Source organism: Hakea prostrata, chromosome 9 (genome assembly GCF_041222555.1).
Source record: "Hakea prostrata isolate BN-2017 chromosome 9, UWA_Hpros_2, whole genome shotgun sequence".
Lineage (NCBI taxonomy): Eukaryota > Viridiplantae > Streptophyta > Magnoliopsida > Proteales > Proteaceae > Hakea > Hakea prostrata.
Window position 1 is genome coordinate 12443976 of NC_142608.1, and position 7096 is coordinate 12451071.

A 7096-nucleotide genomic window follows, 5' to 3' on the forward strand; every position below is an offset into this window, starting at 1 on the left:
ATAGTCCTAGAGTCCCTAGGGTTTTATTTGATGTTGCCAATAAGCTGGCTGAGTTCATCGGAACTGTTATTTGTACTTTTCTTTAGTGAAAGTTTCAAAATCCATGACATGTGTGATTAGAGTAAGCTTAATAATATAAAGTGATCTCACTGAAAAAAAATTTGGTAGAACACAAATCTGTTAGATCAAAAGAGCTGTTATAAGCTGAAGCATCTGCATTATATAATTGCATTAGCCAAAGGGTTGGTTAACGGCCAATCCATTGGCAGCTCTTGTAACATATAGAAAAATATGTGACTCAAAATTTGCTTTAAGCCTGTAAATATCATCGGCAAATAACTAAAATTTCGAAGTGATTTTACTGAATTTTAGTCTTCATATGGGATCATTTGTGTATGTGGAAATCCCCTTTCTAATAAAGCAAAATGAAGAAATAAATAGGACAACTAGATGAACGAATGCCACTTTAGTCACCTTGGCTGATGGGACCTACGGATTATTGGATTATTAATTAGGGCTGCAACTTGGCCCTAAATATTCTAATCTAAGCCCATTATTGCCTTAACTCAAATTTTGGGCCAAGGATTATTATCCGACCCTAAACCCTACAAGGTCAAGCCAAGCATATTCCTACCCTAATTGTCCTTGATTGGACAGGGTCGGGACGGGTTGGCCCTGACGTTATCCCTGTCCCTGATTGGCCTAATTGGCCTTGTCCCTAACCTTGATTGGTTTTATAATTGGCCCTGTCCCTAACCCTGATTGGCCTTATAATTGGTGTTGTCTCCGGCTCTAATTGGCCATATTCTTGACAAAGTATGTTTTCATTCACAATTGTTCGATAAATTAATATCCCTATTCATCCCAAAAAAAAAAAAAAATCCTATTCAAAACCGTATTAACAAGTAAATCAACGGACGGGTTAATGAGTGGTAAAGATTCATACTTCTCAGTGGAGAGGTCTTGGGTTCGACCCTTGCGGACGGGACCAAAATTAGGGTAAGGATCAGGGTCAAAATTAGGGTAAGGAACAGGGCCAAAATCTTGAGCCCAATCCCTAATCGGGCTCAACTAGGGCCAAACTTTGCACCCCTTTAATTAAATTTTATGTAATTATACAATTATATAAATAACAAGTACTATAAAAGCAAATATATTTACACCCATTTTGTTTTCAAACAATTATGATTACATCCCTGAAATTTCGTCTAATACAAACATCATCATGTTTATGGGTGATTTAAATATACACTAGCATAAAAGTTGTAATCTAATTTTTTTAAAAAAATAATCAATAACATGGGTGATTATAAGGCATCTACTATTATTGGGGTGAAACTAATAACACCCACTATTATGCCATAAATTAAATGGCACCCACTTGAAAATTTACGAGTTACCCACAATTAAGTTTTGTTGTTACATGTTAGGTAAAATCATATAAATGCCCCTTACCCTTATTTAAGTTATTTAAAATTTAAAATTAAAATTACCCAAATACTCTATGGGTAGTAAAACTATCCAAATACCTATTCTTCTTATCCCTTGCCGAAAACTGCCCACTATTGCTGCAAACCACCTCACCCCTCTTCGTGTACCACTACCCCCCTCTAACGCCAATGTTGTTGATTACGGCATCAATCTGGCCTTATTATAATAATAATAATAATAATAATAATAATAATAATAATAATAATAATAATAATAATAATAATAATAATAATAATAATAATAATAATAATAATAATATTATTATTATTATTATTATTATTATTATTATTATTATTATTATTATTATTATTATTATTATTATATATATTTTTTTGCAGAAGGTTAATATTGGAAATTTTAATAATATAGTATACAAACTCATCATTTATCCTTGTTATTTTAATAGTAAAAGTATGGTTATTATATAATTTCAAATAGGAGTGTCAATGGTTCGGGTTGGGCCGGTTTCGGGCTGAAAAGCACTCAGCCCAAACACAGCCCATTAAGAAAATAACGGTTTCGGGCCGGTGCGGTTTGGGTTCGGGCTGACTAACGGTTTGGGCTAACGGTTTAGAATTGTGTTTACTAACGGTTTGAGTATGGTTTTATTAGTTGTATGTTTTGAGTATTTTGTTGATATGTGAAATTTATTAAGAGTATGTGAACACATATGAGCATTAAGTTATCTCCAAGTCTTTTGTGTTAGGTGTTCAAAATCAAAAACTTTTTTTCTACAAAGATTAAAATTTAAAGAACTAATATACAAAAGAAAGCTGGCATCTTGATGAATTTTAGTGGGATTAGCTTATTTTCCTCCTCCTTCTTGACACTAGTAAAAATGGATCAAAATAAAGCATTAAAAGATTTTCAAATGATAATACACTTGCTAAATATTTACTAAACCCATCTTCCAAATGGCGAAAGCTTTGACAAGCTTGATGTTTGCATATTCCAAAGCAAAACAATTAAGGAAAACAATAGATACTTGGGGTTTTTTTGTCATTTACATTTAAATTTATTTTATTTTATTTCTTTATAACGGGTTTAACGGGTTGGTTTGGGTTCGGGCTAGTTTCGGGCCAAACGGTTTGGGCTAACGGGCCACACATGGGCTGGCCTGGCCCAGCCCGAACTATTGCGGACTGAGGTTGTTCAGCCCAAACACAGCCCATTAAGCTTCGGTTTGGGCCGGTTCGGGCTATAGCGGGCTGGTTCGGTCTGATTTTAACGATTCGAGTTAGGTTTTAACACCCCCAATTTCAAACATAAAGGATGTAAATATAATAAGTTTCAGGGTTATAAACATAATTGTTTGCAAAGATAGGAGATACAAAAATTATGAAGTGATTTTATGATTTTAGTCTTCATGCAGAACCACTTGTGCATGCGAGTGATAATAAAGCTCTAGCACAAAAATAACCAAAATTTAATTTCTGCCGTGATCTATATGGATTTTCCACTTAATTTAATATAAAAAAACAATTTCAAAATATAGAAAACGGATGCCAATTTAGTCACGTTGGCCAATGAGACACAACAATATAATATTTGGATTTTTTTATTTTGGTCGTTAATATTTGGATTTTTCAGTTAAGATAAAGAAAGAATCGTGTTTCCAACGTTTAAATATAGAAAGTAGGAGTTCGATCCATTCGCGGATTCGGTATGGTTTTCATGAGGATGGGACCCACCAGCTAATATGAAAAACTTCTAACAGATTCGGAATCGACGGCCCACGCAAAGATTCTAGTTGAAACTCAATCCCTTGAAATGGAATCTAATGAATATACCGAAAAGAATTCAAATTGAGTCCGCGAGAAATTGAAAGAGTTGGTTTAAAATATGACCGTTATGGGTCGCGCGTGAATGTTCGAGAGAAGATGAAAAGCAGGTTTCCAATTCCCATCACCATTCGAAATTCAAGTTTCCAATTCTGATTACCATTCGAACTCATACTTCGATCAGTTATATATACAATACTTGACGAACCTTCCCTCCTCAGCATTCGTTTTCTGCATTCGATCTTCTGTTTTCTTTTCTGCGGAAGTGACTCGACGAGCCTCTCCCTCTGTTTCACGTTTTCTCTGTTTTTGTTTCTGCAAAAGATGTCAACGAAGAGAGGAATAGGAAATGGAGAACTGAAGGAGGAGGATCCGCTGCTGGAGCTTAAGCTCTCCACTGAACCAAAAAGGCCTGATCCATGGGTTGTTAAGAAAAGGCTCACGAAAAGTGATTTGGGTCTTCTGAGTAGACTTATACTGCCTAGCGCTCAAGTGGTGAAGCATGTCCTCCCATCTCTGAGTCACGAGCAACTCGAGAAGATGTCAGGAAGTGGCGGCTTAGAACTGAACGTGCTTGACTCGGATACAGGGACAAACCATTCCTTGAGCTTCAAAAAATGGCGGAGTAGCGGCTCTTATAAGCTTGGCCTGAACTGGGTTTCTGAATTTGTGAATAGAAGACAACTTCTGAAGGGGGATGAAATTGGGATGTTTTGGGACAATTCTGTCGGAGGATTCTGTTTCTCGGTCACAGGGAGAGCCGCCCCTCCTCTTCCTCTTCCTCTTCCTCTTCCTCTTCCTCTTCCTAGTCGCTGTGAGTGCGCACATCACTGCCTGTGCCTGCGCCTGTGTCAGCCTATGCCTATGCCTATGCCGCAAGACATGATCATGTGATTCATACATATCCAAGAAATCTTGGATATTTTGATTTTTGGCTTAGGTTAGGTTATTCAATGTGTATACAATGTTTTGTAAGAAGGGTGTTCAATAATTCTAGTAGGGTTTAGCAAGAATAGAACTCCAGTCTTCTGTAATGATCAATTGCTGTTCTCAAGATTTGTTCAGTTCAAATTGAATTGAGATCACTGTGATTATAGAAGCTTAGTTTTTTCAGAGTTCGATTGATATTCCTAGTATGCTAATTAAAACAAAGATTTCAATGTCAATCACACTGAAACTTCCCTGGGTATCTCTCGAGATTCTTCAAACAAACGCTCTTCTTCCTGCTCAAACAGCTGCTCCACTTTGGCCTGAAACCCATCAAAGGAAACTGTTTATTCGCTTTCCATTCCCTACAAATCGGGGTTTTGCTCATTGTTTCTCTTAACTGGAAATTTCTTCTCCTTCATTCTGGTTTGCTTTTTCTTAAACTTCATTGAAGTTTCTCTACGTTTGCGTCTCTTGATACTTTAAACGTCCTTTCAGCCAGCTTTCTTCTGCCCCTCTTAAGTTATTCTCTCCATCTTCTTTTTTGGGTCTCACTATATTTTCCTCTTTCCATCGTTTTTGGTTTCTCTGTTATTTGCTAATTAGCTTTCTGGAAAATCTGACTACTCGTTCCAAGATCAAAACTAGCTTACTAAGAGTGAAATTTTTAAGCAATTGTTAAAAAGCTGTTTGGGAAGGGATGAAATGATGCTCCAACAAACTGAAGAAAATTGTTTGTGTCGTACCTGGCCGCTAATGTTTGGTTGTTCATGGTTTATGTTGTCTACTTTTATCTTTGAAATTGAATCTGTAATTAACTTCTTTCTGCCCTTATTTTCTACTTACTCTGATTCTCAAGTTGGAATTGGTCTCGAATGCACTTGGGTTTTTCCTTTAAAATGATTCTAGTCAGTAAAGCAATTGAAAAATTGTGGAGTTTTATCTCTTATGGTTGCTGCATCCGTAAGATCTTTGAATCAAATAATTGCAATTATCAAAGTTTTGGGTTTCCATTTTCTAGGATTGCGGTTGAATATGAGGTTTTAAACCTTGTACAAATACGAGATATAGTATCGTGAAGAAAATCAATTTGTATTTTCTCATGTTGGAATGTGAAAGCAAATGCAACTAGGCAGCATTAGTTTTTCACCCTAAAATTTTAAAAAGAACAACAAATCTAAGATGAGACCTTCTAAATACCTTTAGAAACTAACACATGGGTTGCTGGATTTTGGGCTGAGACTTAATTATTTGAACAAAAACATACATAAAAGTCAATGTAGGGTTAGTAGAGTGGTAATATCCATACTTCTCAGTGGAGGGGTCATGCGTACGATCCTTGCGAACGACAAAGCTCCCTCTGAGGATGTAATTAAGGTGCACGTAAGCTGGCTTGGATGAACCTCAGACACCACCAAAAAAAAAAAGAAGAAAAAAGGCATAAAAGTCAATCAATTTCTAGGCAGAATTGGCTTTATAGGAAACTACTTCGAAAAATGTTGTTTTTTTGGGTAAAAGATGTGATTATAATAATTATAATAATAAAAAATCACAATCAATAGCTTATGTGATTGTGAGCATCTTTTTTTATTTTTTTTTTTTTTTTTTTTTTTTCTTCTTTTGGTTGAAAGCATAGACATATTATTGAGCTAAAACAAAACCACGAGGAAGTTTACAACAAAAAGAGTCAAAAAGCAAAATCCAATAAAAGAAGGGGGAGGGAACGGTGGTACACAAACCAATCCTGAGTCTTTGTTGCTGTTTTGGCAAGTACGCCTGCTGCAAAATTGGCTTCTCAGCCTTCTCTATGCACATGAGAAAATGAACATTTTGTGAAGGAATGAACCAATTGGAGAATATCAGTGACGAGATGAGATATCTTCCAGTCATAGAACAAGATTCCATCGAAACTTGCGAAATTTCCACCGAAATTTCCCATTTTGGAAAATGCGAAACGAAACTCATGAGAACCGAAATAAAGTCCTCAGTTTCTATCGAAACTTTCGAAATTTCGTCGAAACTTGTCGAAACCTCGAAACCTATCGAAACTTGTCGAAACTTGGTTCTACCCAGTTGGACCAGCTGGTTCATGAGGAAAATAATTCCCAAATTTCGTGGGATAATTGGGAAATTTCGGGGAAACTTGGGAAATTTCGTGGAAAACTAGAAAATTTCGTGGAAACTTGGGAAATTTTGTGAAAACCTGGGAAATTTTGTGGAAACTTGGGACTTTTTTCCTGTAAATTTTGTAGCTTCCCAAATTTTCAATTTTTTTTGCTTATTTCATGTTTCCCCAAATACCCACGACAAATACCCCTTCCATCAGGACTTCTCTATCCAAAGTGCGTATTCCCTCAGGTTGGTTATCTACTTCTTTTAAGCATATTGATGACCAGACTCATAAAGTTACAGTTGTCGATTAATTTGACAACCATAGGCATAAAATGTCATGGGATGTCTATGTTCGTTGGTTGGAGGAGAGGATGTTACAGGCATAGTACTACTCAGCTCATAGGATGAATCCACTATTGGCACTTCTCTTAACACTAAGTTGTATTTTCCTTTTATTGTCAATTATTTTGAAGTTATAAATTATATATTGAATGTTATGTGCTTAAGTAGTTAAGTTTATAATGTATTTTTGGACAACTCTACATTGATGTTATGTACATTGAATGACATATCTACATTGATTTTTTTAGCAAAATACAACAAATGCATTCTTTATACTCTAATTAGCTTAAATACAGGATCCCACCCCAAAATACTCTCTAAAACCTGTCGAAACTTGATGTCGAAACTTGTACGGAAAAGTCTTCGGTTTCCTCGAAATTTCTCAAGTTTCCACCTAAGTTTCCCATTTTCACCCGGTCGAAACTTGAGTTTCCCTCGAATTT